This window comes from Tupaia chinensis, unplaced genomic scaffold (genome assembly GCF_000334495.1).
Source record: "Tupaia chinensis unplaced genomic scaffold, TupChi_1.0 Scaffold000499_1, whole genome shotgun sequence".
Lineage (NCBI taxonomy): Eukaryota > Metazoa > Chordata > Mammalia > Scandentia > Tupaiidae > Tupaia > Tupaia belangeri.
This window is the reverse complement of record NW_006160011.1, coordinates 396,736-407,874: the sequence shown is the minus strand read 5'-3', so window position 1 is coordinate 407,874 and position 11,139 is coordinate 396,736.

The following is an 11,139-nucleotide window of genomic DNA, read 5'->3' as shown; positions in this document are numbered from 1 at the left end:
TTGACCAATCCCACAGCCTAGTTAGGAATAGGAAGTTGTTTACAAGAGTTGGGAATATCATATCTCCTATTCTGGTCAGCTCTTTCCTCTACTAGTGATAACAACAGATGGTAATGCCTACTTGGAAGATTGTGCTGAGAAGGATCCAGAGGCTGAAGTAGAATCTGTCATCTGTTAGTGCTGTCTGCCATGAGCATAGGAGTGACAGTATATGCATCATGTGTTTATATGAGTTTCTGCCTTCATCCTTGTCTGATGTTAGTACTGTCTCAGGTTCTCCCAAGAGCCTTGGGGAATGCAAAAATAGCCACATGAAACCTTGTGATTATTAAAATGACAAGTAATTCATATACTGAATTTCTATTTTTTTTTTTTTGGAGAGATTTTTCACTGTAGGGCGCGTGCGCTCGCCAGACAGACAGAGAGAGACATAGAGACAGAAAGCGAGAAATCACCCCCCAGGGGGGATGGTCACGCCGCAATCCCTTCTCCTCCATTCTCCTCTCGGGATCTTGGGCACGCACGCACACGCGCCCGGCGTGAGTTTTAAGCCACCGGGTCCGGGACACGAACCGCGGTCGACTACGTGGGAGTCCAGCGACATAGCCATTACGCTAACTGCTGGTTCCCTGAATTTCTATTTTTAAGAACATTTATTTATTTATTTTTTTCCATGAGAGAAAGAGAGATAGAATGAGAGAAAAAGAGGAAGTCTCTTCTAATAGGGTCTTCATGCTGTGGTGGTTCGCCCTTCAATCTCAGCCAAACTCAGATACAAGGAGACCTCAGGATATGAACCTGCAGCCTTTTCATATGGTTTCAGTGTCATTATCACTACAACACTGTGGCTGGCCAGGGAATTTCTTTATCAAACCCAGAGTACACGCTAAGCAGGCTGGAAACCCTCTTGCCTTTCTCCTCCCCCTGGCAGAACAGCTGACACATATCCTGGCCACCGAGAACCTGACTAATCACCACCCCTCTGAGCAGAACTTCACTGAATCTTAGAAGCAGAAAAATGCATAAACAAAAGCAAGAAATAAAAGAGCTGTCAGAAAGAATCTACATAGAACCCTGAAGTTGTGCTTTCATAACTGAATAAATAACTCCTTGAGCAATAATTTGTTTGCAAGCTGTTAATTAGCAGCATAATTAATTTCTGCAGATTATAAATAACAGAGCACAAAGTGGCATTCCCTGTAGAGCCAATGAAAAATTACCTAAACCATTTTAAGAACCAGAAATAGTTCGCAATGTAACAGATTTAAATGGGCTTTAGAATCTGGATGGTGCTGTTTTCTTTTTCTTATGTGTAAAAAAATATAATAAAACATCCAGAAAACTCAATAACTATGAGCTTGTATCTGAAGTCAGAAATTTATTGGCGAAAAGCAGAGTTTCATTAATCACCCTGTTTTCTCTTATGCCAGGCATGTCGAGAAGGAAGAAAAAAATCTCTGTTTATCTCTGCTTCAAACAAACAGCCGCATAAGTAGATTATTCCCAACAGAAAGATTTTTCCTACACTCTAATCTCAGAGCAATCATTCACTGCTCTAAATGAGCAGTTACTTAAAATGTTAAGAAGGGATGCTAATTAGCTCAAGGAAAACCCTGCCAAGTATTTAATTTCTAGAAAATAAAATGAAGATAGGAAAGGCTTGTCACCTTTTGCAACTTGAAAGTCATCATTTCATACCTGGTCACTTGTCTTGAATGTCTCCTTAGTCTTGGGATCTGAATCGTGGAATGCTACTCAAGTGGTACAAATTGATCCCTAGGTTTAGAAGCTTGATGGTAAGAGTAGTCAAGTTCTTATTCTTAACTTTATTTATAACCTGGAATGCTTTTTAAAATGATTTACCAAAAAGACCAAAAGACAAGGAAAAGAAAAAGAAAAAGAAAAGGAAAGGAATATAAGGAAGTTCAAGAAGAATGGAAAACTCATCCATATGGAATGAAACAGATATTACAGTAATGTCAACAGATGCTGCAGTCTGGTATAACCTAGCTCTGCACTTGCTGGTAACCAAGATGAGAAATATAATATGGAGCTAAAGAACTCATATTATCTGAGAGGAGGAAAGGTGAGCAGCCAGGAACATGCTCTGTAAGCAGTGCAATGGTGATTAAGGCATGGGCTCTAACCCGGTGAACTTGGGTTCAAGGTGACCTCTTTACATACAACCTTTCTGGCATCAGTGAGTTATGTAACCTCCTTTTTTAAAATTAAAAAAAAAAATAGACCGTATAGAAAGTTATAATAATAGCATAATAATAGCACAGGACATTCTCTTGGACTTTTCACCCAGCTTCCACCAATGATAGTATCTTAGAACCAACAGGGCATTATCAGTGCCAGGTACTGATATTGGAACAGTACTATCAACCAATTACAGGTTATATTCAGATTTCACTGGCCCCAGGTTTGGCTTTTTCTTTTTTAAAGTATGTTAGATGGCAACAGTAATACCTCATTGCAGGATTTTTGTAAGGATATGGCCTAATGCATGTGACCCACTTAACACAGTATTGGCATTGACCACATAGTATGCATTCAATAAATGAGAGCCAGCACCATCCTTCTCATTAATATATGAGTTAATGAGAAGATCATTAGTCATAGGAGTTATACGATGCTTCCTAGGCACTAAAAGTGTCTTATCTTTTGTTATCGGCCCAAACTTTCAGTGGAAAGAGATATATTTGGTCATGTATGACAGAGATTAGAATAAAAAGAGGGTCAGATGAAGGATGAAAAAATTCAGACTCACACATGTAATCAGGTTCTGGTGATAAAATGGAAAGAATCGAAGCATCTTCATTTCTGTTTCAGACAGTGGTTTATTTTCTGCTTCCCCTGTTACCCAGAAACTAAGAGCTCCTTTCTCATCCCTCTGATATAAAAAGAACAAAATGCCTAATTATAGATAGTGCTTTTCTAAGATCCGAGCCAATGCTGCAGAGGAACCGGGTATGAGTTTGCAGTTTTATTGTTGCCTCTTGTGTGTGTTTGAACATTTCTGCAGACGTTTGTGCTATTCTGTTCAATTCCATTTGACATAGCTAAGCTCTTATTATATATGTGCATTTCATGGTGCTTTCTGGGCACTACAGGAAACACAATAATAAAAAAAGAGGTGAATTTTACCCCCAAGGAGCTTATAATCTAGTGAGGATATGACAAAGACACACATTTTCATATTATTTCTCATTGAATTTATGTATTGTCTGCTATTTCATTCAACTCTTGAGTAATACTGTCTCGGGCATAGTGAAGTGATGATAAATAGGCTATCTGTTCTAGAAGATATTGCTTTGAAACTTCTCATATTATTGATGAAAAAGGGAAAGCTATTTATCCTGTCAATATTTACTGAGCACATACTATGTGCTAGATAATGTTCTATGTGCTGGAGGTACAGCAATGAACAAGGTAGATGATATTCCTGTTCAAATGGAATTTGCCTTGTAGTAGGAGAGAAATATAAAAATATGTATAAACAAATAAAGTGCATGGAAGAGAGAGTAACTGGTGCTTGGTGGGAGGATGCTCCTGGGTAACTACAATAAAAGAAAGTGTTCTGCAGCGGAAACACTTGCTCTGACACCTTCATTGTGGAGAAGATTCAATCATGTTGAATTATGGGGGGAGTGAGAAAATATGGCAGACAAAGGTATCAGCAAACGCAAAGATCAAGATGCAATCCCACATGATAGGAGAGAGTGTGATTACAATGCTTAGCACAATCTAGGCATGTAACAGGCATACATGGTTGTAAAAAGTGCCAAAGTGCATGGTGAAGAAGGTCAGAGACAGAGGGTGGCTCCTGGATGGTGAGCAAAACAGATCATTTGTCTCTCAAGACCAGGTCTTCTGGGTAGATAAAGAGGAAACGGCCTTTCTCTAGAAGTGGAATGAATTAAGACATTTGTTTGGGAGGGACTTCTTTGTGACCATGTGAGAAGAGTGGATTGGAAAGGTGGCGAGGGCAACTATAAATGCTGAAAAATATAACTAAAATATCTGTTAGTAGTAATAGTAGTAATAGAAATTATTGTTGCCTTTTACTGTTGATATTAAATATTTAATAGTATTTAGGACTTTACCAAATATTTTACCTTTGTTAAATCATTATCCACATTTTGTTTTACAGCTGAAGAAACTGAGACTTAGAGAAGTCAAGTAACTCATCAACGGTTATGTAATTATGTAGCAGAGCCAGGACATAACACTCACATCTGTCTGACCTCAAAGTCCATGCTGCATTATATGAAAATTTATGTATTAAATATATGATCTTGAATTTTGCTTCCACAAATCTTTATATATCCCAGAGCATATAGCAAATGCTGCTTAAATTCTATGGAACAGTGAGGGATTATAGTACCTATTCATTGAATAACTTTAATATCATCAAAAGTGGCCATAACCTCCCATATCTATGCCGTAATGTGGCTGAGTAGTATTAGTGGTGATGGTGGGAATGGACTGTGGGGGTGGGGGAAGGACCAGATGATGTTTGGTGGAGGAGATATGTTGTACTGACGCTATGGTTTGAGTGTGTCCTTAGACATGTATGTGCTAAGATTTCATAGTGGTGTTGGGAGTGAATATTTAGTTCAAATAAAGTGGTGAAAAGTGGGACCTTTGGGAAGTGATTTGAATTAGATGAGGTGACCAGATGAGGTGATAATGTGGACAAATTCTTGTAAAAAAACAGACACATAGATACACTTGCTCTGGACAAGCTCTTGCTATGTGTTATCCAGAGCTCCTTGGGACTCTGCAAAGTCTACACTATTGAGATGACTCTCACAAATGTCACCCCTTGGCATTAGATCTCTAAAATTGTGACTAAATAAGCCACTATTTATTGTAAACCACACAGTGTGGCATTTAGTTATTAAACAGCAGAGAATGGACAAGAACCAAAATTGACTTGTGATCATCCATAATGGACTCTAATCAAGAGTAACCTAACGCAGCACACTCAGAAGACCTGTCTTTCCTAATACACGTATAAAGCAGCAAGCATAATGACTCAAATCATATGGCACAAATGCATTCAAGACATGGAATATGTTTTTATATTCTGGAGCTCTCCCTGCCCCATCCTTCCTGGCTCTGCTTCTTACTTCTTTTATGCTATTAGACAGCTCATTGCTCCTGCTGGACCTCATCTTTATTGTCTCTAGATAAAGTTGGTCAGGGATGGGCAAGTTGTGTTCATCTCACCTAATTCATATCTATATTTAAAGAGCACTGAATGAAGAAGAGTTTTAGAGCTATGTCCAGGCTCAAAAGGAGAGTTCTGTGATCGATTGGTGATGTCTGCCATGGATGTAGGAAGAAAGAGTATGTACATGCACATGTTATGTACTAACCTGGTTGGTTTCTAAGTTTCTGCCATACCTAATGTTCTTTGATTATGTTTCAACAACCCATCATGCATGCAGGAAACCATGTTAAGCCATCCTTTTGGATATGGATCATTAAGGTTATCTTTGTATTTAAGAGCAGCATGTTGCTATGGCAACCTCAATAATATAAGACAGACAGGTGATGACCAAGGCTTCGCATCTGTATGGGGTAGTGGGCCAGGCTCTTAGAGTCATTGCAGATCCTCTTCTCCTGTGGCTTTGGTCTTCTTGCCAGCTGTACAGACCACAAAGGCACTCTACCTTTTAGATCTGCTATGGAAGAACAAATGAGCGAAGATCTGGGCCTCTGCATGGTGTGGGTGATGAGACGCCCCCACTATGGTTAAAAGTGGTGAACAGCATGGGAGGCACAGAAAAAGAGGGTGGAGGGTGACCTTTATCATACTCTGAGTCACTCCTGCCCTTGACTCCAAGCCTGAGCAGCATTGCCTTGACTCATTATTATTTAAAGCTATAGCCTCTCCTTTTCTTTTTATCATTTGCAGTTCACAGTTTCCATTATATTCTCCTTTTTTTGGAATGAACAAAACTTTCTATTCTCCATTGGGATTTTTGGGGGGTTCCAATGTTTTCTCAGGTGTGTTTTTAAAGGAGTTATAGACTTTTGAACAACTGAATCAACTTTTATTCTTCTTCTTCATGTTCCATTACCTGAGGGTAAAAGTTTATAATCATAAAGACCTTCTTAGTTTATTATAGATAGCAGCCATTTGTTACTAACATACCTATGTTGCAGGTAAAGAATGATTTAATTTTGTTTATTATTATTATTAAATTCACCAGAGGGAGTTAGAGAGAGAGAAAGAGAGAGAAACCCACCAGGTCTGGGACTCAAACCTCAGTTGGCCTTGTGGGAGTCTAGCACCTTATCCACCACTCCACCTGCTAGCCCTGTTGCAGGTTTTTCTCAAATAATACATGTAGCATTTATCTTGTGATTTTTATTGCATCTTGTGCATGACAAAGTTGATAATATAAAGGAGCATCAAACAATAGAAAATAATATAAATAACTTATTTAGAGAAGAGGGACTTTAGATGACTAATAGGCATATGAAAAGATGCTTAATCTCAGTATTAACTAGGAATATTTCTAACTAGTAATATATGCAAACATTTTAAGTGCATCATCACCCAGTGCTGGTGATGTGCCTAGAAGGAGGCATCACACAGCACTGATGGAGAAGAAAATTGTTTCAGCCCTTCAGAGAACAATCTGGCAATATCCCTTTAAATTAAAAGAGATCTTTCGACTGCAATCCCATTCCTGGTTATCTGGATGATAGATGAAGACACCAATATATAATGATATCTTTATTATAACATGGTATATAGTGGGGGAGAAAGAAAATAAAAATGAAATGCAACAAATGGGATACCAAGCAATGCAGGAATGGCTGACTGCAAAGTGCTATAGCCACGGTGTGTAAATATTTCGCAATCAATATAAATCATGAGTTAAATTTTTATCATTTAACATGGAAGGGTATTCATAATGAATTTCGAAGTGAGAAAGCTACATGAAGAGATACATATATAGCATATCATTTTTATAACAATATAATTATAAATATGTATATGATGACTATATATTTTTGTATGGTCATAAAGAAATGCATAGATACAAAAACACCAGTCCTTTAACATTTGTTGTTGGGAGGTGGTGCAAACTAATGAAAAGTGGAGAAAGAAGAAGAACAGAAAGAGGGAGGTGAATAAAATTATGGACTGGGACCAGCAGTTAGCGTAATGGCTATGTCGCTGAACTCCCATGTAGTTGACCGCAGTTTAACCCGGTGGCTTAAACTCATGCTGGGTGCATGTGCGTGCGTGCCCAAGATCCCGAGAGGAGAATGGAGGAGAAGGGATTGCAGCGTGGCCATCCCCCATCGGGGGGTGATTTCTTGCTTTCTGTCTCTTTGTCTCTCTCTGTCTGTCTGGCGGGTGCACACGCCCTATAGCAAAAACCTCTCCAAAAGAAAAAATTATGGACTAAAAAAACAAAGTGTTTATAGTAAAGCAGTATATATGATCACAATTTGGAAATACTACATGTGCATGTCTTACAGATATATGAAAGTATGATCACGAATATGTTAATTGAGATTACCTTTGAGTGGTGGCATTTCAGGAGATGTCTACATTTTCTTTGCATTTTTAATTTTTTTCTCATGATGTGGTCAAATGAGGTCATCAGAATCACTTTTCTCCAACTCTGAATTCTGCTTTCTGTTAGTTTCATTCTCAGTTTTTATTTTTTTTTCCTCAGGTGATACTAATGTGGCAAGATATCCCAGACTTACATTCTGTCACCTTAGGGAGTCCACTGCAAGAGCACTATGTTTACTATAGATCTGACAAAACCTCCCACGTTTAAAATTCAACCTATTGAATAATTTCCCTTTATCCATTAACCTTTAAGATCATTCTTGAGTGGGGATGAAATGACAGAAATCCACTCCTCATTGGAACCATAAACCACACTTGATTTTCCTCTTCAGGCAACTGATCATAGGGATTCCTCATGAGTCTTGAGACTGCATTCAATCCAGAGTGAGTATTCTAGGAATGTGAGACTCCATAAATAACTTCTGCTTTAGAGATATGCTTGAAGGATTGTTGCAGGGTCTGCTTGTTCATATGTTTTGGTGGATCCCAAAACTCCCACTTCATGAAGGACACATCAGCTTGCTTGGCTTCTGGACTCACATGCTTTGAGAAACAGCTGTTTCCTAGAAAGTGGACATCTAGTTTGTAAAGAGTACAGCTGAAATACCAACCTTTAAGGTCTAAAACTGATTCTCTTAACATATCTTGCCTTAAGACTCACATAGGACGTAGATCAACCACCAGTTAAACACTAGTGGCTCTGTGGGTTCATAAAAGTCAACTGGATGGAAGTTTTTTGGAGTTAGTTAATACTTGCTTCTGGTATTTTCTGCTAAACAGGAGAGAGCAAAATGAATCATATTATATGCCAAGGGCTATACTGATTCATTCCACCAAACAGACAGTCTTATCTTGAGCTGCAATAACAAAAATACCTCAGAGGAAATAGTGTGTCTTCCCCAAGTTCATGTCCTTCTCATATGCAAAATACATTCATTCTATCCCAATACACCAGAAATGTTAACTCATTCCAGAGCCAACTCTAAAGCTCAAAGTCTTGTCTAAGTTATCATTTTAATCAGATATAGGTCAGACTTGAGACACGATTCATTTTGAGGCAAAGTTTCTCTTTAACTATAAACCTATGAAACCAAACAAGTTATGTGCTTCCAAAATACAATGGTGGGATAGCTATAGGATAGACATTCCCATTCCAAAAAAGAGAAATAAGAAAAAGGGGGTGGTGGTGACAAATTCAAGAAAGTACAAATGGAGCAAGGCAAATTCCAGTGTATCTTGGGGAATGAGAATAATTTTTGGTTCAATGCTCTGTCCTCTGGACTTACTGGGGCAGCAGTCCCACCTGTGTGGCTCTGTTAAATGGAGGTCAGAGTCCAGTGGCTCTGCTGGACAGGGTTCATGCTCTTGAGGCTCCCATAACTCCAAGTTGCTCTACTTTCATAGTTTCTGGAGGCCCCATCTGACCAATTGGAACTGAGGTAATGGTCTTACTCATGCAGCTCAGCTGGATGTTGGTCCTGTCCTTTAAACTAAAGTGGAGATGGGGATCAGCAGGTGGCATGGTGGTTGAGGTGCTGAACACTCCCACATGGCTAACTACGATTTGATGCCTGGACCTGGTGGCTTGCTTTCTCATTTCCCCTCTCTCTCTCTGTCTCTCTCTGGTCAAATAAAAAAAAAATGAATGAATAAATAAAAATTAAAAAGAAAACCTAAAGTAGAGGTAGCCATACCCACTGGGCCAAGCATTTTAGGACTGTGGTGGGGGTGGCAGCCTTGATGATATCTGAATTACTTTGACTCTTCCATTGTCTTGAGGAATAGCATTTGTTTGCAGCCAAATAGGTTGGTGGTTTGGTCTTGTGGGATTAAAGAAATTTGATCGGCTTCCTTCCTTTCATCTCAATTTTTGTTTGTTTTGGGTCCCCTTTAGTATAAACGAACAATGTCTTTGCTGGTATAATTTCATTTCTACTCCTGGCCTCTGTTCATATAGTTGATTAGGTTTGTGGTTCACACCCACACTATTCTCCTTATCAAAGAGTTGATCATAGAGCCCCTTGATATTCTCTTCTGAATACACATTTTTAAAATTTTTTTGGAATATGGATAGGCTAAAAATGTTCATTTCCAAATATTTAAGTCCTAGTTTCTTTTTGCTCAAAAATTTTATCTTCAATAAATTTCTCTTTCATGCTTTACTGTAAGTAGTCAGGAGAAACCATGTCCTTAAAATTTTGTTTAGAAATCTCTCAGCTAAATACCCAGTTTCTTCTCTTTTAATTTTATCTTTTACAGAACACAAGAACACAAACACAATTTACCCAAGTTCTTTGCCATTTAATAACAAATATATCCTTTTCTTCATTGTCCAATAACATCTTTATCTTCATATGAGACCTCAACAGTCTTCACTGTCTATATTCCTACAATATTTCTGTACACAATTATTTATATATTCTCAAAGAAGATGGGAACTTTCTCTAAACCTCTCCTTTTTCCTTTCTGAGACTTCATCAGAATTACCTTGAAAAATCCCTTCATGACAATATTGGCTATTTCATAGATGCATCTCAAAAGTCTTCAAGCCTCTACCCATCGCCAGGTTCCATAGCTACTTCTGCATGCTTAGTCATGTGTTAGCACCTCACCACTATCTGTATTAGTCAGGGTTCTCTAGAGAAACAGAACCAATAGGAAGACTATATAAATAGCTCGCATTTGCTATCAGTGATTATGTAGAGTCTGGTGGTGTAAGTTGAAGGTCTGAGAGCCAATGGTGGAGATTCCAGTTTGAGGCTGAAGGCTTTTAGAACCAGAAACACAAAGGGCAGAAGATTGCTGCCCCAAGTCAACCAGTTAGGTGAGAATCAGGTAGTCAGAAAAGAGAGTGACTCTTTCCTTCCTCTACCTTTTTAGCTCTCTAAGAAAGAAGATTCAAACACTGTTGTTACCAGAACAAATTCCTTTCTGTAACTTAAAATCTAGAATTATTGCGATGTATTTTGAAACCATTAGATATGCTCAAAATGAAATTAACGAGTTGTGTGGTCCACACTTAGATAAAGAGAACAGTTAATCATTTCCATAATACTTATAAAACATGTTGTACATTAAATTGTTCTTAACCTACACACAAATGTTTAGTAATGAATGGCTTTTATTAATTCTTTGTAGAAAAAATATAAGTGATTGAAGTGTTGTGATGACTTCTAAAAAAAAAGCTACTGTCTTCCTAAAACACTCTTATAGACACATCCAGAAATAATTAGATATCTAGACATTCTATGACTCGGTAAAGGTGACACATGAAATTAACTATCACAAGTCCATGCCTTGTCAATACAACATTCATACACATCTTCTTAAATCATACTTACTTTCCAAGTAGACAATAACAAAGTCATAATTCTGCCTAACATGATACATCTATTCTATGTACAACTGAAAACATATTAACTCCTTTCCCAGAAAAGAGAAAAATCTTTCAGTGTTCTTCACTCTGCTTCTTCATACCCTGTAACTTAAGTGCTACAATGTAAAATTAACAATATATCCTATTGGTT